Raw genomic sequence first — 26,799 nt, 5'->3', positions numbered from 1 at the left:
TCTACATATCTGTATGTGTGTGTGTGTGTGTGTATATGCATACACATATGCATATGTGTATTTATAATGACACGATGGTTTTTTGCATTTTAAAGTGATCAAGATTTATCATATTAAATTTTTTGTTTCAGTTATGAGTTCAGAGATTGAAAGACAGGTTTCATGGAGAACAAATGTGATTACTGGAAGGGCATGTAACTTCACACAGTTATCATTCAGTTAGGAAATGGAGAATGTTTCATCTAAAGTACTGTTCAATGTGTTCACTGGTGTAAGTTTCACTGGTGAAGAATTTATGTAGGTGTTCATGAATCTCGATAAAAATCTATAAAATTACTACTGTTGTTCAGTAGTGCAATATCTTTGCTGCATGAGTATGAACTAAGTTAATATCATAACAGATCTGACAGTAATTTTAAATTCAGAATGTTAAGAGAATAAGGTAATTGTTTTCCTAAAAACTTTTTTCTATGTTATAACTCACACCATTTTACCATTTTTTGGAGGTTTTGTAGTGTTTAAGAGGAAAGACAATAGAAATGTCATATTCAGTAAACAATATCATGTCTCAACTTTTTAAATGGATAATAGGGCATAACTGAGTGCTGCTATCTTGAAATGTGCACAGGTACACTTACTTTTTCTTAAGTTTTTCCCATTCAGGAAAACCTCGTTGTGATCTGTACTGCAGGAACCAAATGTCATGCATCATACATATGTGTATAAAGTACATAAAATATACCTAAATATACATAATGGGGGAGGGTAATATTATCTGTGAAATAATGTAAGAAGCTTTTCACTTAAAAATAAATGCATTACTTTTACTTAACACTAGATACCAGGTCAAATTTTTCAAGGTTGTTTTTGTGCTCTGATAAATTTCAACAATTAATTCTTAGAAATGTTAGCTAGTGTTGAAGCTATTCTACTCTATTTTATTTATGCTGAATTTGATTATTTTAATGCCAAAAATTTTAAGTTCTAATCATTGGTGATAACTTGGGAAGTAAACAGTTATGCAATGGCATATGACCGCTCATTATTTCTCTAGGTAAAACTTCAGTGGGTTTAGAGAATGGTGGTGTTAAGCTGATTATTAACAGTTAATTAAATCACATATTTATTTGTCACATTATTTCATTTGTATTTTAGGTTTCCTTTTACATTCTTTTTTTATGCTTTTCTGACATTACATATTTTTAAAGACTATGGAAAAATAATTTAAAGATTTGAGCTCTGGTGGATGTTTACTAAGTTTGAAAATGTAATATTTTGATAATACTGTACTATAGCTGTCACACAAATGCTTTTCTAATGTTTTAACGTTGAGTATTGCAGTTGCTGCTTTGTACAGAGGTTACTGCAATAAAGGAAGTGGATTCATTAAAACAATTTAATGTCTATTCATTTTATCCATTTTATAAATCTATGTAAACTTTGTGATTTTTACCTCATTTATACAACTTATTTCATGGATGTCTTGAGTTTTTTAAAATGGCTTTTACCCTACTATTCATGGTTTGGAAAAGTTGTTTGAAGTTGTTCACTCTCCTTAAACCTTTGGAGTAATCACTAATTTTCTTGACAGATTGAGCTTATTCAGACACAACTCATTTTGATATTTTGTAAATCATTTAACTTTTCTAATTCTGCTTTATTTGACTTTTGGTTAAATCATGTGTTTATGAGTGAAGAAAGTAGAATATTAAAATGGATTCACAGTCTCTTGAGTATAACCTGATTCATTTCTTCCTAAGATTTTTGGCAAAGCTAATTTAGTTTTACAAAGCATTTTCACTTTACTATTTGAACATTACAGTAGGTGTATTATATGTGCAGGACAGCAGTTTCTCTGTCTTCTACTCTTGAGAAAGTAGCTTGGAGAATTGTAGCGAGTTTCCCAAGATCATGTGATAAATCAACAAAGGATGCTGGTCTAGGGCACAGATCTTTCATCTTCATGCATATCACCATTTTGCAGTCACTGCTGCCTGATCAATAACTTAATTACTGGTTTAGAATGGTCATTTCCAAACTACTCATACTTACCTGCCCAGGAAGTTTGTGCTCAGGTAATACAAATTACAGTTACAAGTGTATATGGCCACAGGCTACCTAATAGATCTGAAACAAATGTAAGTGTCCATTATATGATCTTTGCTTTTTGCTTATTCTTCAATAAGCTGCTATTCAGGTTTATTCACTTCTTTGTGGAATAGGAGGGAGGGTTAAGAGAGAACTGAAAGGCAGCTATGATTGTGGCATTTACTATCAGAGCATCCAGTGGTTTTCAAAACAGGAATGTAATTAAGTCTTTGAGCCAGCAGAGTTTTTTGTTTTTATTTGGGGAATAAAAGAACAGTCTTTGTTTATGTGTCAACAGGATGTTTATAGGATTAGAGGAAATAGATGACAACTATTTGGGTAAACAAGTAGTTAAAACATTAAAATAATGGTTAAAACAGCACAAGTCTTAGGATATACTTATCAGAAAGTACTGTTTAGCTAGTTCAGAGAGTAGGTACATAAAAGGTGTTGATGGATTAACCAATCAGACATACTTTTGCTTCCCTGGTGGCTCAGAAGTTAAAGCATCTGCCCGCAATGCGGGAGACCCGGGTTCAATCCCTGGGTCAGGAAGATCCCCTGGAGAAGGAAATGGCAACCCACTCCAGTATTCTTGCCTGGAGAATCCCATGGACAGAGGAGTCTGGTAGGCTACAGTCCACGGGGTCGCAAAGAGTCAGACATGACCAAGTGACTTCACTTTCACTGAAATACCTGAAGAGCTCAGTCTCATTGCTCTTTATAGAACTGGAAGCAATGGTCATAGACCTATTTTACCTGTGGCATAGGAGTTTCAGGTAGGCTGTTAAATGGCAGCATTAAGGAGAACTTCAGCCCATTTTTTTCCTGTTGAAACTACCACTGAATTTTGTGTTGGACAAGGTTACTACTATCTCAGAGGAAAATGTGAATGTGTCTGAATTTGTCTCCTCCTGCAGCCTTACTTGTGGCTGTTTTCCTCAGATCAGGAGCTCATTCCCACAAATAATAGTTTACACATATCTTCTGTTCCTCTTTTCTATCATATGAATGCCAGTTAGCAAGATATTTCATCCAAAACTACAAATGAAAAAGAAATTTACTTTTCTGATCCACATGAAATGCAAAAACAGACACCTCAGACTCAGTACTTGTCAGAATTTCATTAGAATACTGCTAAATAAGCTTTGAAGGTAAAGAACTGTGGAGAGTTTATTCTAGAAACATTGAGTTTCTAGATAATTTCATATCCAGTTTATATCTAAGAACAGACAAACTAAGGCAGTGTGTTTTGATTTATATATAGTACACATAAGGCATATAACAACTACTGCTATAAGGTATGTTTGCTCTTTTACATTCTAAATAAAATTAAGTCCCAAGTAAGCCATTTTTAAAGGAGGTCATCACAGTTTGAAAAGGAGTACGTTTTAGGAGTTTGTCTGTATGACCAATATAACACAGGTTACTTTTATTTCAAGTGCACATTTTTGCTTACGCCATGAAAACTCCTTTGAGTTTCCTAGGAATGTTACTAGTCAAGATGTTTAAAAGATGGCAAGGACTATTTGGGAATTGGGGTGGAGAGTGGTAGGATGGAAAGTTACACTCCAAGAAAGGTTCATGGATTGAGAAAGACTGCTTTTATGGCTGAAAGTCTTGCATTCACTCTTCTTTCTGGGAAACTGAATTGTGAAGAATGGAAGTTAGCTTGTTTTTTGTTTTTTCTGAATTTTAAAATCTGTTGATTTTAATAAGCATCTCCTATTAGTTACATGGTACTAATCTCAGAAGTATGACCTATCGCTTTCAGGTAGTCTTTTTCTATGGCTGTTCCATCAATAAAGATAATCCTTTGTTTACTGTATACGCACCTGTGAATTTAACACTGTTGATGTAAACTTCACACTTGATGTTTTTCAGAGATTTGACAGTAGGGAATAACAGGTGTATTATATACTGAAACAGGTGTATTATGTATTGAGAACAGTGGTTCTCAAGCTTTAGTGTGTATTGGAATCACCTTAAGGGTTTGTTAAAATATAATTGTTCCTGCCAGTCTCTGTTCTGAGTGAAATTCCTCCCCTTCACAACACAGCTTTTCAGTATAACCCTCCCTTCTTTATGGTTCCCTTTATCCTTTACCCATGCCTATCGAGTTTCTTACAGAGTACACTTATTTCCATCTCCTCTTAGCTGTGAATTCAGATAATGACCATTCTTCCACATTGCTGAGTGTTTTCTATTTGTATTAGATCATCTTTAGTGGTAGGAATAGAACCCAAAGCATACTAACAGAAAAAGCAGTCCAGGAAGACAATTGAGATCAGGGATTCAAGTTTGTGTAAGCAGGGACTCAGTATCATTAGAATTCTGTCTCTACCTTTTCTTCTTTCTGGTTTGCCTCATTAGGCTTGACTTGATTCTTCAGGTGAGATTGTTAGGGCATATTGTGCTCTATGGCTTTGATATGGCTTTTTTGATTGGAAAAAAAAAAATCAGTCTCAGTAGTTCAACAACTGTAGTAAAAAAAAAAAAAAAAAAAGGTGGGGAGGGGGGCGGAGTGGGGGGCTATGTTGGCAACTAGTGCCCTGAGTTTCTTGGGTTTATGTAGTAGCTCAGAAAATTAAGGAAGGGCTGCTTCAGCTCTTTGATCTACACTGATCAATGACTGCCTACTTCAGGTGCTGGTGTGCCCAAGTTCCAGAGGTTGATTCAAAGGTGAACAGCTCTGTAGGCCAAACCCAAGCCACTGACACCTTGACTAGGCCCTCCAGCTTTGCAGCCAAATGCTCAATATCCACTCCATTCCTTGCTTTCCACCCTACTCCCCACCTTCCACCCTCCACTTCCCAGCTTTTTCCACTCCTCTCCCCACCTTCCACCCTCTCCCCACATTCCATCCCCCTACCCCCATGTTCCACACCCACTCTACCTTCCACCCCCATCCCTGACTTCCATCCACTCCCCACCTTCTACCCTAGCCCAGCAGTCCCACAGCCATCCCAGCCTCAAACTTTCTGTTCACAGGGTATCTGGCAGAGGATTCCTGATTCTCTAGTCTACAACAACTCCATTTGCACACCCCTCTTGTCCTTACTCCTTAGGCTAGTATCTCTCCAGAACTCCCACCCCAGTCCCTGCCCATTCCAGGGGGCAAAATCCCCCAACCCAGAACAAGAATAAGTCTTTCTTTCCCTTCCCCTTTTCCTGACAATGGGTCCTCATGGCTTGTGGGAAAATGCAGAAAAGCTGTTTTAATAGGCTCCACATCACAGAAGAGTCTGCTTTTCCTACAATATCAAGAAATATAATAGCCATTTAGAAATGCATTTAGAATGGCAACAGAATCTTCCCTCGCCAAAACAGAGTACTATACTTTTTCTAATTGAAGCAGTTTGGTTGATTTTTCCAACTATGTTGCACTAAATTCTCAGCAGATCACTCTGTTACCCTTGAACCATGCCCAGACAATGGTAAGCCCCCCAAAGTTTTAAAAAGTGTAACAGAATTAACTTCTCTAGAAGACATCCATTACCTTTGGGCTACAGTAGGGGAGCCAGTGGGCACTGGTGGTATCAGTATCAGATGGAAGGTCGTTAAAATAGTTCTAAAGAGAGATGTCAGGGATGAAGGAGGATTGAATCAAGTTGAGTAGCAGAAATAATTAAAAGGAGAGTTTAGATTCAGAAATTATATCGAGAAAGAATTAAAGGCAATAGGATTGTAATGAGGTTAGGTGGAGAGACTAGGGGATGAGATGATGAAGACATCAAGGTTTCCAGCTTAGGTTATGGGTGGATCTGAAATTGAAACAGGAAGCTGAGCAAGTTTGGGGAAAGGTATGCATGTGGCAGCAGAATAAAGGGGTTGTTTAGAACATGAGAGGATCTGGAACCCAACATGACAATTAGCTATTGATCCACTGAAATAATTTACCAAAAATATCACTGAGATTAGAATCTTCTTTAGAAGCAATATGTAAATTATGTTGATTTTATTTCACAGTTATAGTTTGTTTAGGTTTTCTATTTCTTGCTGTATCAATTTTAATAATCCTTCATTAAATGTTAATTCCTATGTATTGAAATTTATTAGCAATTTGAGCATGATTTTATAATTTCAAACTCTATTCACTTCATATATTCCTCTCCTTATCACATTTTTTCTCATTTCTTGATTGGATTTGTTTCTGATCCTTAGAAGAAACACACTTGAACTTACTTATCACCTTCATTAATTTTCACAGGTGTCATGGCTGAAGAAATAAAAAGAAAAACAATGCTCTCTACATTTAATTCTCCCCTTCCTAAATCACATGGAAATCACATGAAATATCTCTTAATCCCAGAAAAGTACACTCTAAGATATAAATCCATGAAAATATTCATTAATTTCCAAAAGGTATCACTATCTTGCAAATAGCAATATGGAGATAAAGGAAAAGTCACACTTCTATCTCCAACATGCTTAACTATTTCAAAACATCAAAGATACTCTTCTATTTCTAAAATCATGCCACAGAACTAGCTCTTTGGCAGAAAGCTGCACATTAGCTCAGGTTACACAGAGAGAGAGCTGACATGTTCTGTTGGATGAACTTGTAATACTGGAATAGCTGTTCAAGGAACTATTTAAGAAAGTCACCAGTATAGTACAGTGAAAGGAATATTATTTTCTGGTTACTACAGGAGGCCATATTTTTTTCAGGGAAGTTGAGTATAGATATACTGGAAGGTTGTCTGGTGAGAAGAAATCAAAATGTAGATGTGGCTTTCCAGGGAAACTGACCCTGGCCCCTGTTCCTGTCCTGACTGTTATTTACTGTGATCACAGCCCCTCTAAAGTCTTGCTCTTTAACTCTATTTGAGAATAATACTGTCCACTTCAGAGAGGGGTTATGAGATTTAAATAAATTATGTAAACAAGTGGCATATGGACAGTGTTCAGTTGATGTAAGCTCTTTCTCCCCCATTTCTCCTGAATTAGAAATAAAATGATACTCAGTTAATCACAGCACCATGAGTGACTATTTTCTTGCTCACCCCCTAGCACAATCCATCGCTTGATCTTATTGATGTTTTCCTTCTAAACAACTCAAATCTCTATCTCTGTTCTACCAATAGATTTGCTATGACTTCAGTTCTGATTTCCAACACTGGGAGCCGCACAACGTTAAGCCTGCTCTAACTCTAACATGATGAGAAGAAACCATTTGGGATTATAAAGCCAGGGCAGAGGAGTAATTCCCTCACCTGGTAGAGGTGGACTTCCTTGGGTATTGATGTGGACCAAGTTTTGGGGCTCCTCTCTACTGAAGGCTGTCTTCCTCCATATCCTCTGAACATGTTGGATACATTCCTGAGGAATTAAGACACCACTTTAGAGCTGCATTCCTTGACTCTGTATCTTTTGCACTGTTTCCTATGCTAATTCTTCAGCAAACCCATGCAAAGCCCACTTAAAACTAAGTCCAAATCTTTATTCTCTTCTAGTCCTCTAACTTTGGAGAAGGCAATGGCGCCCCACTCCAGCACTCTTGCCTGGAGAATCCCGTGGACGGAGGGCCTGGTAGGCTGCAGTCCATGGGGTCGCGAAGAGTCGGACATGACTGAGCAACTTCTCTTTCACTTTTCATTTTTATGCATCAGAAAAGGAAATGGCAACCCACTCCAGTGTCCTTGCCTGGAGAATCCCAGAGATGGGGTCGCACAGAGTCGAACACGACTGAAGTGATTTAACAGTCCTCTAACTTAGACCCAAACCTTGTGGACTGACCAAAAAGACAATATAAAAAGATTATATAGTTCTCACTTGTCTCTTTGCCTCCCATATTAATTACATCATTCTGAAAATGAACCTCTCCTTAAGTTCATTTTCAGCTCCCACTGTCCTGTGAGAGCGATCTACTTCTGCCAGACTAACCATCTGCAGAGGGCTTTTGCTTCCTTGCAGTTGAACATTCCAGTTTAACTGCCTGGTCTGTCCTTGACCTTACTCAAGATGATGCTCAGAATCATATGCTATGGGAAGTTTTCTGATTCCATAAGGCTACATTGGAGGTCCCTCCTCTGCTCTACCCCTCTATGCTAATCCACATGCCCCTGCCATAGCCTCGTTGCCTGCACTGGAGTTGCTTTCTTTGCTCTATGTTTTTCACACCAGTGTGGAAGCGCCCTGACCGCAGTGACTTTATGCAGGGCTTACAATTTAATGGGCACTTAGGCCTGGCGTGCTGCGATTCACAGGGTCACAAAGAGTTGGACACGACTGAGCGACTGAACTGAACTGAAGGTTGCTGAATGTCTAATTAAATGAAGAGAATGATAAGCAAAAGAACTGATTTGTTTTTTATCTTATGAACCCTATGGACCATGTAAATTGTTTTCCATTTAACCTTGACTGATAGGTACTATTAGGAATATATGGTGGACATTCTAAGTACCCACCTAAAATCTAAGGGATTTTCACATCCTTTCTCTTTCCCACTTTACTCCATTCTGACTTCTTCACTGATACTATGGTATCAGTACATTTTTGAACTAAATGAGAGTGCTGAGTTATTTTTAAAATTAACAAATTTGTTTGTCATTGTGAAACAGCATCTGCCATCAATGCCTTATCTTGTCAAGTATCTAAGGACCAAGTGTCTCCCAAATCCATGCTCTTATACAAACTTTATGAATGAGAAAAACATTTACATAAAACATTACAGATGACTTTTCCCAACTGGCAACATTTTGCTCTTTATGACACAACTTAAAAGACAGCTTCTTTGTGAAACTCCTCTGACATCCCATTGCCAAACCATTGCAGCCCTCCCATCTTTTTTCTTGGCTCATGGCATTGTTATATATTTGATTTTCCAATTAGATTAAGTAATTGATGTAATCAGTTTCTTATCTCCAGTGGCTTATCTTAGTTGTGAGCAGATAGAAGGTTTCACTACAGGATTTTTGAATGAGATAATTAATAAATTATATAAAGGGGAAGTCTGCTGATGACAGGACAATGGATGAAGTTATAGGCATGGAGCTTTGTTAGGACCGGAGCTTCCTGACGGGTGATTTGGTTTACCCCTAACAACTACAACTAATGGTAACAACTACACAGTAATAACATGCATAAGATGTTTCTTATATGTTTGAATTCTTGAGGCCGAACCTACAATAACTACTCTTTCGCATCAGTAATTTAGTCTCCTTCATAGTAATCGCTAGGATATAATTATTTGAAGAAGGGGTCATTTAATAAGTGGTTATTGGTTATTATATCTCTAATACTTTGGCTTCCATGCTGGCTCAGCAGTAAAGAATCCACCTGCAACGCAGCAGACACAGGTTCCATCCCTGGGTCAGGAATATCCCTTGGGGAAGGAAATGGGAACTCACTCCAGTATTCTTGCCTGGGAAATCCCAAGGATAAAGAAGCCTGGAGGGCTACAGTCCATGGGGCACAAAAGAGTTGGACACAACTCAGCAACTAAACAACAACAAATATAAATAAGAAGACTCATGAACAAGGGGAGGAAGCAGAGAATAGCGAGGGAGGATGATTGGGGCTGGGGAGCTGGGCAAAGTCACCCTCCTTAAACGTATTTTTAAAATGTCAACCCCAGCGATATAACACCCAAGCTCTGTGCCAGAAGTCATTTTGGGGGTGAGCGTGGAGGGGCAGCCCTGGGGCTCCAGCCCACTCTGATTGAGGGTGACAGAGTTAGGGTGAAAAGCTCAAGTCCAGAAGCAAAAGGAGCCAGTGTTTAGTTAGGTGCCAAAGTATTTGCTTAAGAAATTAGTCACCCCCTTGACCACGCCCAGGCACCGGCTGTTATCTTAACTGCGCTTTAAACGCTTCTCGGTGGCTTTTGTTCTTTGAGGATTATTGAACATTTCGGTCCCACAGGTGCCCTGTTTTGAGAAAACTGTGTCGAAAAATACACAAATAGAAGCAGATCCTCATTTGTTGTTAAACCTGCAGTCTTTCGAGAGGTTCTTTTCTAAGAGGTAAGACAGAGGGCTGACATAATCCCAGGATCCTAACTGAAGGGGATTTTCCTGCTTAACCTGAGTCACACTAAATTCAGGTGCAGACCAACTAAAGAAACCTTGACTCCACCCGCCTGCCTTCCTCTCCTCGTTCCCTCTTTCCTCTCTTCGGGTCCCCTCTCGTCCAGTCAATATAACTGTCATTGTGACTTAGGTCTTACCTTTTGGAAGTTCTCCAATTTCACCATTATTTGGTGAAGAGTGTCTTGGGAAAAAAAATAACGTAACCTGAACGTATTTTCTATTAATAGTTTAAAAAAGATCTTTCGTCCTTATTTTGACTTCAGTGTTATCAAACGCCAATCAGAGCGAACTGAAGACTGACTGGCTAGGATCTCGTCAGCTCTCTGCGGTTCAGGGGCGAAGCAAGGTGGATCTCCCCCTGGCCGCGAAGCAACCCCCTCCCACCAGGCAATGCGCTCCTCTTCCTCACGTGAGACCCAGCCCCAGAAGGCAACGCGAGCCTCTCCCTCACGCGGAGACCCAGACCCAGAAGGCAACGCGCGCCTCGCCCTCACGCGGAGACCCCGCCCCACCGGGCAATTGGTTCCTAGCTCACCTCACGTGGAGACCCTGTCTCACAAGGCAGCGAGCACCTCTCCCCCACGCGGAGGTTATATTTGAGCGGTGCGTGCCTTGCCCGCGAGAGGGTGTGTGAAACTGCAGGATGTGTGTTTTCTCTGACAGAGGCTCCCTCGTGTGGCTCCTGTCGACAATGACATCTGTGACTTCAACGTTTACTTCATTCTCTTTTGAGAAGGGAAGAAGTCTTGGATCCTGCCCTCAGGAGCGGAGATGATGCTTTTTTTTTCCTTAAGCACATTTTTGTCTCCCTCAGAATAGAAAACTTTGTTTTTCTTAGACTAACGTGGACTCTGGCGGAGTAACTAAACTGCCTGGGAAACAATTTGGGATAGAGTTATTGCAGGATACTCCAACTCTGCTCTTGTCACATAGATGAGAGAAAGGAGTCGCTGAGACCTCTGAATACCCACTAGATTTAAGGCTTTTTATGTCATTATTTAATCTTAGAGTATCTCAAGTAGGAATTGCCACTCCCACTTTTATAATTGAAGTATAGTTGATTTACAATTTTAGTTTCAGGTGTACAGCATTGTGATTCAGTATTTTTACAGATTATACTCCCATTAAAAGTTATTACAAGCTAATGGCTACAATTCCCTGTGCTGTACAATATATCCTTGTTGCTTATCTATTTTCCAAATAGAAGAATGTGTTTTCCTGACATCCTTGCACAGGGGCCTTGCTAATCTCTGTATTGGTCCAGTTTCAGTGTATGTGCTACCAAAGTGAGCGCTGTCATCCCCTTTTTATAGAAGAGGAAACTGAAGTTCTCAGAGGTCCAGGGTCTCAAAGTGGTGTAATGGGGGTGGGGGGCGGTTCAAGAACTTTGTCCAGAGCTAAGTCCAGAGCTTTGCACTAATGAGACCACCTACAAAAAGGTAAAATTTTATACTCAATTTCCTCTCCCTAGAGATGTTACATTCCAGAGAAACTTCCTTATGTTTCAAATCCAATAACCTCACATCTGAATATGTCACTTTTGGCTTTTGTAAAGTGTGCTACATTTGCACATTTAGTCTCAAGAATAGTTATAAGATTTTTTAAAATTTTCTTTTAATTTTATTTTATAATTATATATAATATATAGTATAATATTATTATATATTATATAATTATTATATTATATAATATATAAAATTATAATTTTATAATTTTAATTTATATTTTATTTTATTTTAATTTATTTTAATTTTCTTTTAATTAATTTTTTTAAATTTCAGTTTTACTGATGTATAATTGACAACCAAAATTGCAAGATATTTCAAATGTACTAGATTGTGATGGTGTAGTAAACATCGTGAAGGAATTCTCCCCAAGTAGTTAATTGTGCTGTTCTGTGCTTATTCGCTCAGTCAAGTCCCACTCTTTGCAACCCCATGGACTGTAGCCCACGAGGCTCCTCTGTCCATGAGGAGTCTCCAGGCAAGAATACTGGAATGGGTTGCCATGCCCTCCTCCAGGACATATTCCCAACTCAGGCATCAAACCCAGGTCTCCCGCTTGCAGGTGTATTCTTTATCATCTGAGCCAACAAGAAAGTCCATAGTTAACTAATACATCTGTTATTAGTAGTATTAGTATTATTGAGAGTTAACTTATAAAATGAGACCGAGGGAGATGAAGTGGTATGCTTAAAGTTATTACAATTAGCAAATAAATTTCTTTCTCAAGTCTAGTGATGTGAAAGCCATTTTGATTCTCATAGCAGGCTGTCTTACATCTTCTTTTAGAGTAGATCTTTTTTTTTTTAGTTTGTCAAATAAGAAGATCACTAAATTCCTTCCTAGCCCTCCAGTGCTGAGGGTTCTGATCATTAAGGGCTTTCACGTGTTGTCTCTCCTTGTCTTCAGTGCTTTGGTCTGGTGATGTTAAGGTCATAGAGAGGTTTAATGATTTACCCTTGCTTACGGAAGTGGTCTCTGCACCACCCAACCCTGGCATGCAGCCTCCCTGGCTTGTAGCCTTGCACTGTGGAGTAGGCATTAGCATTTGGCCTCACTCTGCCCCTTTTCTTTGATGAGAGTTTATAGTTTCTTTCTTGTCTTATCTTGTTTTGGTGGGACTAACCCACCTGAGGCTTTTGGGTTGGACACCTGACTCTGGCATAGCTAGTCAAAGTGTTAGAAAAACAAGCTTATGGTCGAAATTGGGCCAAGGATAGGCAGCCATAGGGTTTGCTAACCCCTTGGGGGAAAAGTGTGCTTTTCACCTGGGCTTGAAAAAGGAGTTTTTATGAACTGGATGCCTATGCCTCCCCCAAAATTCGTACGATGAAGTGCTAACTTCTAACGTATTTGAAGATTGGGCCTTTTGGAACGTAACTAAGGTTAAATAAGATGGACCTCAAATCCTGTAGGATTAGAGTCCTTATGAGAAGAGGAAGAGACATCAGAATGTGTTCTCCAAACCCCCAACATATGCACACACCAGAGAGTCCTTACTTGGAACTGAACCCTGTTGAAACTTTTCTCTTTGACTTCCCAACTTCTACAACCATGAGAAATAAAATTTTGTGTTTAAGCCACCCAGTCCATCATGTTTTGTTATGGCAGCCTGAGCTGGGAAAGGAAGTGGTAAAAGCCCAGCTGGGAGCCACTAGTTGTCATCTCTGCTGCCGAGTAAAGAAGCCGACAGATGGAGGAAGAGCTGTGAATGGGTGAGAGTGGGCCTGGACACTCGACTGATCAGTACATAAGCTATTATTTTTGTTTAAACAGCTATAAAGAGGCATAATTCAGATACCATACAATTCACCCATTTAGAGTGTATAATTCAGTGTACACTGAGAAATATGTACAACCATCACCAGAGTCAATTTCAGGATATTTTCATCACCTCAAAAAGAAACCCTATCCCATTTAGTTATCACTCCCCTTTCTCCCCTTCTCTCCAGTCCTAAGCAACCATGCTTAGCAACCATCTTTCTGTCTCTACAGAGTTGCCTATTCTGGTTATTTCTTATATATGGAATCATACAATTAATATATGGTATTCTGTGTCTTCTCACTCAGCCTAATGTTTTCAAGGGTAATTCATAATATGGCAGGTATAATTTCTTTCTATGGTGAAATAATATTCCATTGTACACAAAAACCACATTTTATTAACCCACTCGTCAACTGATAGATATTTGAGTTGTTCTCACTCTTGCTTATTGTTAGTTACACTTCTGTAAAATTCATATACATGTTTGGGGTAGATTTGTGCTTTTATTTATTTTGTGTATATATATATATATACATATATATATATAACGGGGTGGAACTTCTGGATCATGTGATAATTCTGTTTAATTGAATAACTGCCAAACTGTTTCCCAAAGTGGCCACACTGTTTTACATTCTCACCAGCAGCAAGTGTTCTCATTTCTTTGCCAGCACTTACTATTATTTGACATTTAAATTCTAGCCATGCTAGTGGGTGTGAAGTAATGTCTTATTGTGGTTTTGATTTGCATTTCTCTGGTGAATAATGATGTCAAGCATCTTTCCTTGTGCTTATTGGCTGCTTTCTTGGAGAAAATCTACTTAGATCCTTTGCCCATTTTTAAATTGAGATGTTTGTCATTTTATTATTGAGTTGTAAGAGTGTTTATAGCGTCACTAACTCAGTGAACATGAATTTGAACAAACTCCGGGAGACAGTGGAGGACAGAGGAGTCTGACATGCTGCAGTCCCTGGGGTCACAGAGCCGGGCACAACTTGGTGATTGAACAACAAAAAAGAGTGTTTATGTATCTCAGATACAAGTCCCTTATCCGATATAATAATAATGAAAAGTTTGAAATATTCAGTTCAGTTCAGTTGCTCAGTCGTGTCCAACTCTTTGCAACCCCATGAATCGCAGCACGCCAGGCCTCCCTGTCCATCATCAACTCCCAGAGTTTACTCAAACTCATGTCCATCGAGTTGGTGATGCCATCCAGCCATCTCATCCTCTGTCGTCCCTTTCTCCTGCCCCCAATCCCTCCCAGCATCAGGGTGTTTTCCAATGAGTCAACTCTTCGCATGAGGTGACCAAAGTATTGGAGTTTCAGTTACCAAATTATAGCACAGAGTCCCAAAGTGAGCAAATGCTGTTAGAAAAATGGCACTAATAGACTTGCTCAATTCAGTGTTGCCACAAACCTTCAATTTGTAAAAAGTCCAGAATCTACGAAGTACAATGAGGTGAAGCAGAATAAGACAAAGTATGCCTATATTTGAAATTCAGTTCATTTTTGCCTGTTGAGCCAATATATTTTTGTTAGTCTTAATCCTGCTTTTACTTTAAGTACTTGGAACTGAAAGAGCGCTAACCAATATTTTTCTCTAGACTACAACATAACTGGCTTCCCCAAAGATTGAGATTTAGAAATATATTTTAGTGTTTACAAAGCTATCACATGGTCTTATTTGGTCCTTGCTCACCTTGGGAGGTGTGAAAGTGGATATTTTCATCTACATCTTAAAGGTGAAGAAACTTGAGACTTGAGAGGCTACATGACCCAGGCTTTGACTTCGTAAGGGGCATATCTGGAACAGAACCCAGGTCTTCTGATCCATAGTTCAAAGCCCTTCATATAGTGTTGTCCTGAGAAGCTCACTGGGCTTCACAGATGTACTGTCCTGATGTGCCTGCGAGAAGCATGTGCAGGACAAAGAAATATTGCCCCAAACAATGACATAGAAGCAGGGTCTCAGAGAATGAGTCATGACTGAGTTAAAAACCAAGAAACTAAATTCTAGTGCCCATTCTAAGGGAAAACCACAGAAACTTTTTTTTAAGTCATAATTCTAAACCGTATGAAAAGTAAAACCTCATACGCCTGCCCCCCGCCAAATGGTTTGGGATATTTGTGGTAGATAATTTACACTATCTTAGGAACTATACAAACTCTTTAAACTGCAAGGCCAACATCTAAGGAAGCCAATTTGGCATTGATTTTTAAAATAAACATAATTATAATGAGAGTTGAAGCAAAGGAAATTAAGTAGAGTGTGTGCTGTACTTGGCATGTATCTAAAGGCTCAGTTAGGGCCAGTGAGGAAGGTCCATTACTTGGCTTGAGTGCTGAAAAATTTTTTTATAATTGCTCTCCGCTGTAGGTCATTATGTTTTTATTTAAAAACTGTTTCAACCACATTTTCACATTTCAGTAGGGTGCTGACAAACATAATTGTGCACATTAATAGTGTCAACTTAAAAGGAAGAACGGTTACAAAATTCTCCATCTTTCTCCAAACTGAGTCAAATTCAAATTGCTCCACTTAAAAGATAAATGCATTTCTTTTTCATTTCTTATTCATCTGTGCATGATAGGCAGTGATGGAGAATGAATAGTCAGTGCCAACAGTACTCTGTTTTGGTCATCAAATCGCCTGTTAAGGCCGCGGTTCACAACTGGAATGCAAGTTTCCTTGTGACTCAACTGAAGGAGGAGTGGTAGTGATGAAGGTGGAGGGCTGTAATCTGTTTTATAGTAATTTGTAGTAGGGAGGGGTTAGGAAATTTCTCATTCATTAACGTCCTCCCCTATTACAACTAAAAGCATTTTCTAATGACTCCACGTCTATTTGAGAACCAAAAATCCTATTTAGATTATGAATTATTGCATATGAAGATTACAAAAAGGAAAGCTTTTTGTATTATTTAGAAACATGTGCACATAGACATTAATCTATGAACCACTTATGATGACAGCAGAGATAAAAGTGTTAAACCCAAGTTGAAAGCCAAGCTGGTGTTCAGAGGGGCTATCTGCTAAGTGAAGAGGTCCAGAGATCAAAGCAGAAAGTTGAGGTAGGAAAAATAGCCCACACTTAGTCCACGAGCTGGCAAATACGGTAAATACTCATTACCATCACCAATCTATGTCACACAGACACTCAACCAAGTGGGTGCAAAGCTTCCAGGAAGGCCCCCAGACTGAAGCGCTTTCTTACAGCTTGCTGCCATCTGAAACTTCCGTGGAGGACAGTTCTACTGCTGGGTGTGGGTCAGAACAGCTCAGACACAAGTTACCAGCACTGCAGAATTCCCTTCTTCACTGGTTGTTAGGAGAGGCATCCAGCCCCCTCAGAGTAATAGTCAGTCTCCCTTTTACATTTCTATTGTCCTTCTGTCTTATGGGGCTGGGCAAAGAACCAGAAAGCAGTGTCTGTCTTTATTTTCCTTAGGCCATCCTCCTTTTTCTCCAGCCATACACTGAAGACTAAGTTCCTTATCTCCTCCTTGCCTCAGGACAGATGATTCCTGCTCAAAATTGATTCTCAGTGGATTTTGTTAAACTGAATTAAACCTGCAATCTGTTTTATTTCATTTGTGGCTCTGTTTACTTTACCTCAACAGTAATGACAATGCAGGGTGGTTTTGTAGTAGTTCTTTCTACTGAAGGGTCCGCCTCTGGTTTTTGCTTTTGGAAGTCGAGAAGTTATTTCTTGCTTCTTCTAGCTGAGGCCCTAAGTGTGTATTTGGCCATTGAGAAATAGTCAATTCAAGTAGAAGTGGCTGTTTTCTAGAAAGAGCACAAAAAGCTGAGCCAATATAAAGATCTCTTAAGAAATTTTAAATATCTTTTTATAACAAGAAAGGAAATGCAAATATTTATCCAGGAAAAATGTTCCTTCCAGTGCAAATTCCCAGTGCAAATTCAAAGAAATACAAATTAAAGCAAGTTTGAAGTGCCATTTAAAACTACTCAAATTAGAAAATATCTGAACATGATAATCAAATATGCTAATGTGTTTGTAGTGAGTCAGATTTACTTTTACAACTGTCTTAGAAAGCTATATGACAATATTAATCAAAATCTACCAAAAGGATCTTAGTGAACACAACTCTACAATGGAAATGGTGGCCCTAAACATAAAAATGTTTATCTTGTAAACTTTGCTCCTGGGTTTTTTTTTCCTCTGAAAGCATAATGGAAAAGAAATTAAAAACTGTATATGAAGATGCTGAGAACGTCTATTGCTAGTAGTATTACAGATCTGGTTACCTGAAAATCTTCTCACTATAGACATCTTGAAATGATAGGTAAAATATAATAAATCTAAGTTAAAATAACTGAATTAGAGTTACATGTATCAACATGACTAAATTTCAAAACTACAATATTATCAGAAAAACTCATATACAGTATGATGACATTTAGGAAAAAATTTAAAAGCTAAATAATGTTGCATATTGCTTTTTGATGCATACATCTATTTTTTAAAGTGTACATTCAGGAATAATATCAAATTCACATTACTGATCATCTTTTGGAGGGAGCTGGGAGTATTTTATCAAGAATGGGTCTGTTACCACATCTTTAAATTTTCTTTTTCTTAAAAGCAAAAGATCTGAAACAATGTCAAAAACTGTTAAGATTTGACAGTGGAACATTCATGTTAGAAATGTCTTATAATAAAAAATAGATGTTCACTCCAATATTTTAACAATTACAAACATTCTAAACGTTCAGTAAATTTTGGAATTATTAGATAAATTATGCCATTTGAATTTTATATATTATTTTATCATTAAAAATGAACACTTGTCAGGCACATGACATAATCAGAGTAAACCCAGGTAGTTTTGTAAAAGATTAAATGGAGAGAGTCATTTGAAGGAATATCATTCTGAAATCTAATAAATTTTTAGAGAATCAATTTAATTCTCTTCTAAGAGCTCTCAAGACTTTATTAGGAGTTCCTTCATTCTGAAAACACAGTAAAAGCTTTTAAGATTATCTTTCTGTATATCTTTTTATTACCTCAGAGGCTAGTTAGCTACCTGGGAAGCCTTTATTCCCCCTTTCTCCATATGTTTAACTTGACTCCAAGACCAATCCTACAAACTATATTTTCATCCCTTCTTTCTCAGATTTTGAATTTTTTTCTATTTCTAGTAACTCTGAGCCCTTTCCAATATAAACCACTCAAACATGTTTCAAAGCCTTTCATTCTTCCTTATTCATTGTCTCAATTTTGCAAATTTAAAGGTCCTAGAACTGAATTGGCAAAGAAGAAATTCTTAGCCAGTGGAGGAAAGGGAGTGGCTTTACTTACACTGCATTAATAATTTATTTTTCCTGCTAGTTAAAGCAAGTGAAACATTTGTATCTATTGTTGAGCAAAGAAACTTACCCTATAAAATTCATATTTACTATAACAACTATTGATTCAAACTGAAATGGTCCCTATTTCAATGAATAAGGTGGGCTAGGTATTTAAATCCACCTTTCCGGTGGAACAAAAGTAAAAATACACGATGAAATATGAAAAAGTATTTATGAAAGCAGCAAGATGCTGAATAGTAAGGAATTACTGGGCCAATATCTAAAAGAAGGTGGAGAATAAAAAAGTTGAAACCATAGTGCCCAGAAGGCATTTTTAGTATATTTTCAATATGCATTTCAGTTGTAGGACCTCAAAAGTCACATGGGACAGCAGGCAGTTCATGGCACACTCAGGGTGTGAGCAGAAACTCTTAGAAAATGCTGACAATCTTAGAGAGCTTCCCACTGTGAAGTAAAGGAGATCTGGAAGTTGATCTGTCCAAACTCCTGACTCCAGGTGAATATACTGACATAATGAGTAAAGGAAAACAAACAAAAAACAACCTATAACCAGAATTTGCAACTGGAATTGCTTTGGAGTCTAAAAAACTCTATCTATGAGCCTAATTTATAATTACCCCAGGATAGTAATACATAGAGTCTAAAGAAAACAAACCAAAACAAGACAAAAAACCCAAACAAACAAACAAAAACAACAAACTCATAGATACAGAGATCATTTATTAGCGGTTGCCCAAGGTGGAGGGTAGGCTAAGTGTGTTAGTCACTCAGTTGTGTCCAACTCTTTGAGATTCCATGAACTGTAGCCCTTCAGGCTCCTCTGTCCATGAAATTCTCCAGGCAAAAGTACTGGAGTGGGTTGCCGTTTCCTTCTTCAGGAGGGTGGGTTAAGGGATGGGATAAATGAGATAAGGGAATCAAAACTTAAGAAAAAAACTAAGTTGTGTTTTTAATTACATTTGAACCAGAATCAGAGGCGCTGAGGTGAGGCTTCTGTGGCTTCGTATGTTGAGGGACTATAGAAGTGGAGGTTACTTAGGCTGTTTGGGCTCCAAAATCACTGCAGACGGTGACTGCAGCCATGAAATTAAAAGACGCTTACATCTTGGAAGGAAAGTTATGACCAACCTAGATAGCATATTAAAAAGCAGAGACATTATATTGCCAACAAAGGTCCGTCTAGTCAAGGCTATGGTTTTTCCAGTGGTCATGTATGGATGTGAGAGTTGGACTGTGAAGAAAGCTGAGCACCGAAAAATTGATGCTTTTGAACTGTGGTGTTGGAGAAGACTCTTGAGAGTCCCTTGGACTGCAAGGAGATCCAACCAGTCCATCCTAAAGGAGATCAGTCCTGGGTGTTCATTGGAAGGACTGATGCTGAAACTGAAACTCCAATATTTTGGCCACCTGATGCGAAGAGTTGACTCATTGGAAAAGACCCTGATGCTGGGAGGGATTGGGGCAGGAGGAGAAGGGGACGACAGAGGATGAGATGGCTGGATGGCATCACCGACTTGATGGACATGAGTCTGAGTAAACTCCAGAAGTTGGTGATGGACAGGGAGGCCTGGTGTGCTGCGATTCATGGGGTCACAAAGAGTTGGACACGACTGAGCGACTGAACTGACTGACTAACTGAGGCTGTTCCTAAACATCTGTGAGTAACTGTGAGCAGCAGGGGAGGAGCTGGGGGAGAAGTGCACATCACGTGTTAACAGCATTTTTTTCTGAATGCTCTCCTTCCCTGCTTTTAGTTTTGGAAAACCCCTTGCCTGCTCTAAAGTGAACCAAGCCGCCTCCCCCAGGGGTGTACCCTGGCCAGGCCATGAGTTGTGTCTACTTTGATCCCAATTCCAGGAGGGAAACGACCCCAAAAAGAGCTGAAATCTGAGGGTTGGAATCCAGGCTGGCGGTGACGATGAATATACTTCCAAAGATGAGAAAAACCTTACTTGTTCTAAATCATCTTGCTTCCTGCCCAACATGCAAACTGGGGTCCTTGTTTTTTGTGAGGGGTGTGCAGTTTATCCTGGTAGGAGGTAAAGACACTTTATGTTTTATTGTTTGTGGAAAATTAACTGTCCCTTCCCACATTATTACACAGGAATCTTGCAGTCTTGGTGTCTGAGGAACACACCCAGGGGCAGAAACAGTTCACCAGAAACTGAACTAACACCAAAGTGTGGAAGAGAGCCATTCCAAGACAAAAGATGTTTCCCAGGGCCAAGTGAGGTGATGGAAAAATAAAATGCTAGACCAGTACATACATAAATGTAGAAAGGGTACCTCTTCTCCAGCTTCACACAGTACTTAGGGCTTGATTTTGCAAAGTGCCTTTCATACAAACTGTTTCCAAAACCACTTTACAGTTAATAAAAAGCTCTGTATTAGCCATTTGTTGGTATGCAGTAATAAATCATGGTAGAAGCACAGGAAAAAATGACATCCAGGAGATGACAGAGCTGTCAGCTGTCTGTGGGGTGGGACAGGTTGAGGGTCTGGGGTTGGGGTACCACAGAGCTGATCTACATAGCTGACTCCACTTTTCCCAGGTCTTAAGTAGCTCTGTCAAGCAAGGATAACTATTTTCTGAGCAGTAACCACAGGCTTGGCTTCTCAAAATTTCTCCAGCTTCTCCCACCTCCCAGTCCAATTTTCAAGGCAGAGGTATCAAACCACACATGATTTGCCATTTATTAGTCAGTTTTAAGTATAACTAAGTTGAGGGTGAAGGCTTGAAGACAGAGACACGTGGTACAAAATTCGAGAGAAGAAATTTAAAATTTTAGCCAAGATCCGCTGTCAATATCGAGCCACCGTCAGGCCCCAACAAAAGATTTTCAAACAGTGAATCTCGGGGAAATGGAGTTTATTCTGGAAATTGAAATAGAAACTGCTTTATTAGTTTTATAAGGTAGAGCAGTTTTCCCAGCTTTACATTGAGGAGAGCAAGCAATTTCTCTTCAGTGATTGTGAAATAGAAACAGTAGATGGCGATGTTGCCCTTATTTTGGGGGGAAAAAGGGCATTATGGACTCAATGGACAGGAGTTTGAGCAAACTCTGGGCGACAGTGAAGGACAGGGAAGCCTGGTGTGCTGCAGTCCATGGGGTCGCAAAGAGTTGGGGTACGACTGAGCGACTGAATGACGACAACAAAGAGGGGCTTGTTAGAAGCTGGTGAAATGTGAGGTGCTGCGTGCTAAGTCGCTTCAGGCCTGTCATTCTCTTTGCGGCCCCATGGACTGTAGTCCACCAGGCACCTCTGTCCATGGGATTCTCCAGGGTTTCCATTTCCTTCCCTAGAGGGTCTTCACAACCCAGGGATTGAACCCAGGGCTCCTGCACCTCCTGCATTGCAGGCAGATTCTTTACTGCTGAGTCACTAGGGAAAGCATTTAAAATCTGGAGTTAAAATGTTTCAGTTGTGTTAGAAACGCACACATTGTCCCACTAGAAGTTGAGAGCTTCTCTCAACTTCATATGAGCCTTTTATAGCTCTCTGCTGTTTTGAGGGTGTGCTTTTATATTCTAAGTTGTAGCCAGAAGAATAGGTACAGGCAAGGAACTTACACTAACCCTGGGCCATTGGTTCTGACCTCATCAGAGGAAGCAGTCAGAAGCTGACAAAATAAAGTTTTGAAATAAAGTACTCCAGATACTTGTTTGGAAGAAACTGGTAGACAAATTGTAGAATTGATATACTTCTACAAAAGTGAATTTCAGGAACTAATTAAAAAAAAACAATGGTAATAATTATATTACAAACACATCCATCATTTATTGAGCATTTGCTATGAGTCAGGTAGTAGGTCAAGTATTCTATGTGTCTGCTGTTATGTAGTTCTCAGAATAATCTATAAGGTAGTAATGATTATTATCATTACTCCCATTTTACAGATGAGGTTTTCAGCATATTGAAGGATTTTTCCTGGGCTTTATAGTTAGTCACTGGATTGGTCAGAATTCAGTTTTAAGCTTGTCTGACATTTTACCAGTTTCTCTGAACTATAAAATGAATATGTCTCACTGTGTCTAAAGTCAGTCAAGATTAAGGCAAGTTTCCTGTTTTCAGGATGAACCTTCAAAGCACATATATAATATATGTAAATATGTACATTTCATGAATGGGAAATAAAGAAGTCTGTGGGGCTGGAGGAAACACTTTTTTCTTAATTGTTAGATCTTTGAGTATCCTACCCAAAACATTCAGATCAAATTTGTGCATGGGTATAGGTGTGAATAAGTACTTTATATATATGACATTTAAGGGGAAGGAAATAGTAATCTACTCCAGTATTCTTGCCTGGGAAATCCCATGGACAGAGGAGCCTAGTGGGCTACAGTCCATGGGGTTGCACAGAGTTGGACACAACTGAAGCAGCTTAGCATGCGTGTGGACTGAAAATTCAGCCTGCTTATTTTTTAATGGTACTGTTGCCAACCTCAAAAAGCTATGTGGTGCAAAGTTTTTACAAATTGCCATCTCACAAATCAATAAAAATATTTCTTAACCATTCTACTCAAGTATAAATTCATGTCAAGGAAACACTTTTCCCACAGTGACACTGGGCAGTAACCTTTTCATATTATCAAACTGCTCTTTATTGTGAGTCCATCATGATGACTTAGCATTAGAGCTTAGCAAGTTCCACTTTCAGTATGGGGTTAAAGGCAACAGTGGATAAGCTCACAACCAGTACAGGGAAGTTCATTTAGAGTCTCCACAGTACAGAATATATGTACCTCCTTTGTGAAGTCAAGGAATTCGTCAGAACCAATCAAATCTTCCTGAAATACCGACGTGATAGTAAAGAATTCCTTAAGCGCGTCCTTGTGAAGTTAGTAGCACTTCAGATAAGCACAGTGAGCAAAATATTAAAAAGCCCTTTAAAATCTGCCTTTGGAATATCTTGACTTTGAGGGCTCAGGTTGGAAGAGTTGAAGAGGCAGAAAAAAAATGTGCCAATCTAATTCCAAGTTGGGATTTGCTCATGCCTCTTACTGTGTCATCAAGGCCAACCTAACCACTCCGCATATCTTTTATTTTCTTCAAGGCAGTTTATGAGTCTTCATAGGAAAGGAGATAAATCTGAGTGAATACAAACCCCACACATGATACTAGAGTCCAGGCCCACCCCCTCATATTTACAACGTTGGGGGCAAGAGGACAAATAGATTTGTTCCATATTATCTTCTTTTAGTTTTATACATCAAGCTGAAAGCTGTTGAATAAAATATGTTCTATCATCCTAAGTTGATAAGTATACCTTCCTAATGTCTTGGAAGGAGTCTGGATTCTCAGAGTCCCTGAGATCCTGCCCTAGAACACAAATACACAGGGAGAGCCAACTCCTGGCTGCTTAAGAGACCCTCTGGGCAAGTGTGTGAACACCTCAGTCCACATGTCCATGTTCTGTCCATTCTTCTCACAAACACCTTCCCCTTGCCCTCTACCCCCAGGGCCTCATGAATTTTGGAGGAAAGACACAGGGAAGCAGCTAGTGTGGGTTCTAGAAGCTGTCTGCAGCTAATGGAGTGGGAAATCCAGGGACCATGTTTGCAGTTGGTGGTTTGAGGGCTCTGGGTCATCATGCTCTCTTGACCTAGCAGACTGCCCACTGCATGGAGAAAAGCACAGCAGAGGATGATCAGGGCAAGACCCGCAAAGCGCAGGGCCTGACTGGGGCTCTCTGCTGTGGATCAAAATGCACCAAGTGCTAAGATGCTCCATAATTAAGTATGTGTAAAGGTGGGCATGCCAGGTGGCTCCGTGGGTAAAGAACCTGCCTGCAATGCAGGAGTCGCGAGAGATAAGGGTTCGATTTCTGAGTCAGGAAAATCCCCTGGAGGAGTGCACGGCAACCCACTCTAGTATTCTTGCCTGGAGAATCCCATGGACAGAGGAGCCTGGTGAACTGCAGTCCATTGGTTGCAAAGAGTCAGACATGATTGAAACAACTGAACACACACAGCACATTTGTAAAGGTGGGCTTCCCAGGTGGCGCTAGTGGTGAAGAACCCTCCTGCCAATGCAGGAGATGAACGAGACGCAGGTTCGATCCCTGGGTCGGGAAGATCCCCTGGAGAAGGACATGGCAACCTGTTCCAGTATTCTGGTCTGGAAAATCCCATGGACAGAGGAGCCTCGCAGGCTACGGTCCGTAGGGTCACGAAGAGTCAGACACAACTGAAGTGACTTAGCACACATATGTAAAGGTAAGCTTCCTCTGTAGAAAAAAAGGTCATGAGAGAGGACAGAAGGCAAAGAGTAGGAAAACAGGCAGGAAGCAGAGGCAGGAGATTGGCAAGGTGATGAGTGTGCATGCTCAAGCAGAGGAGAGCAGAGATGAGCCAAGTGAAGTGGTTTGAGGAATAGTATCATTTTAGAATTTGTCCCAGTGGTCTCCTTTGGGGGTGCACATTTCTGTGACTTGATTTCACACCCTGGCTGCAGTTTTGCCCCGTGGAGGTGAACACTGCGCATTCACTGATGATGCCGTAGCACTATTCCCATGCGGTAACAGCCTGCTCCGCTTTCATAACCCCCTTGGAGCGAGGCGTCACCTCCCTGTCCTCTTTCCTCTAAGAACTCAGTTGTTTGCCAGACCTCAGGAGGTCATTTCAAAATCCACATCTCAGGAAAAACACAGTCCTTTGGTGACCACAGTGTTGAGGGAGCCTGGCAGAGGCTTTGCCAGGAGGCAGGCTGTTGATCCTGGCAGGGCTTCTGCCCTGATGTGGACAGGGCACGGGAGACCAGCCTCCCCTCACTCTTGCTCTCCCTTCCTGCTCCCCTTGCTGTGCCGTAGGCTTGGGTTTCTGAGACTCCCAGTGGGTGCCAAACAGCTTGTCTCAAGCCCGGGGTTTGTGGTCTGTGCCCGTGGCCTTAATGTGCTCAGATAAACTTGACCACAGACCCACAGCTGGAAGATGACTCAGGGCCAGCTGCCATGGGACACTGAGCCATTCAGGTCTTAATGAAAACTGGAATATTGCAGATCACACCTAAGGTGTACGTCATATAAAATGAATGTGGTAAGAGGACGTGAAGTATTAACTGGGGTTTCCCACCTCTTTCCACCCTGATGCTTTTGCCAGCTGGCCTCAGACCAGAGTCTGGCATTGTCCCTCAGACCCGGGAGGAACGTCAGGAGGGATCTGGAGAACAAAGACTGCAAAGTCTCGGCTCTTACTTTCAAAAGCCTTGGGTTCAGTTCTTTAAGGAGCTTGAGAAAACCAACCACAACTAGTACCAACTCATCTCTGACTGTGGTTGAGAAGATTCTGAACCCAAGCCTATCCTTGCATTTTCTGGGTCAGACCTGGAGAGGAAATACCAATATCTCCTGTGGGTTTGGTGATCCCAGAGAAAAGAGACTCTGTGAGTTGATTCCCAGAGTTCAGACCCGGAAAGAATCTCCATGTCCAGGGTGTGCTCTGTGAGGCCAACAGACCCGGGGAAATTCATGGGGCCTCCAGCAGACCCAGCCTCATCCCTCAAAATACTATGACAGAGCACCCCAAAGTTTCAGGGGCTCTCTGATTAGGGTGTGGAAGAGAGTGGACAGACAGCCTACAGTCCCTGGGGACCATGGCTGTCAGGTTAGACAGCCACGGAGTAACTCCCATGGACCTGACAGATGGAGGCCAGGGGTCCCTGGAGATGTAGGTATCAGTGGGACAGCCAATCAGGCGGACTATTTTCCTCTCTGCATGCCATGGCCTTAGGTACCTTCCCCAGCTCTTCCCTCTCTTAGTGCCAGGGTTTTAGTGGTGAGTTTGTGTGGGTAGTCTTGTACTTATATGTGGATAATCTTGTACTTCATTTGCTTTATAACTTTTTGAAAATTATACTTTAGTATCCCTCTCCCAGACCTAATAACTCACTTGGCATAAACAAATAGGCAAACTTGTCTGCATCTGTCTAGCCTTTCTTATTAGACCGAGTTTGTTGGGGAGGGGGGTACTTGTTGCCATCTTTCCTTGGTTGCAGTTCCAAGAGAAAAACATCCCATTTTAATATCCTGTTTCAAGTAGGTGTTATTACTACCATAATACACACGAAGAAAGTGA

General features: G+C 40.1%; 1 pseudogene; it reads right to left on the bottom strand.

Moving 5' to 3' along the window:
* Window positions 1–11,316: 11,316 nt before the first annotated feature.
* On the bottom strand, window positions 11,317–11,412 carry LOC136156794 (U6 spliceosomal RNA; annotated as a pseudogene).
* Window positions 11,413–26,799: the final 15,387 nt, after the last annotated feature.

The sequence above is a fragment of the Muntiacus reevesi genome, chromosome 1, assembly GCF_963930625.1.
Source record: "Muntiacus reevesi chromosome 1, mMunRee1.1, whole genome shotgun sequence".
In the NCBI taxonomy this organism is placed as follows: Eukaryota; Metazoa; Chordata; class Mammalia; order Artiodactyla; family Cervidae; genus Muntiacus; species Muntiacus reevesi.
This window is presented reverse-complemented; position numbering and strand designations above follow the sequence as displayed.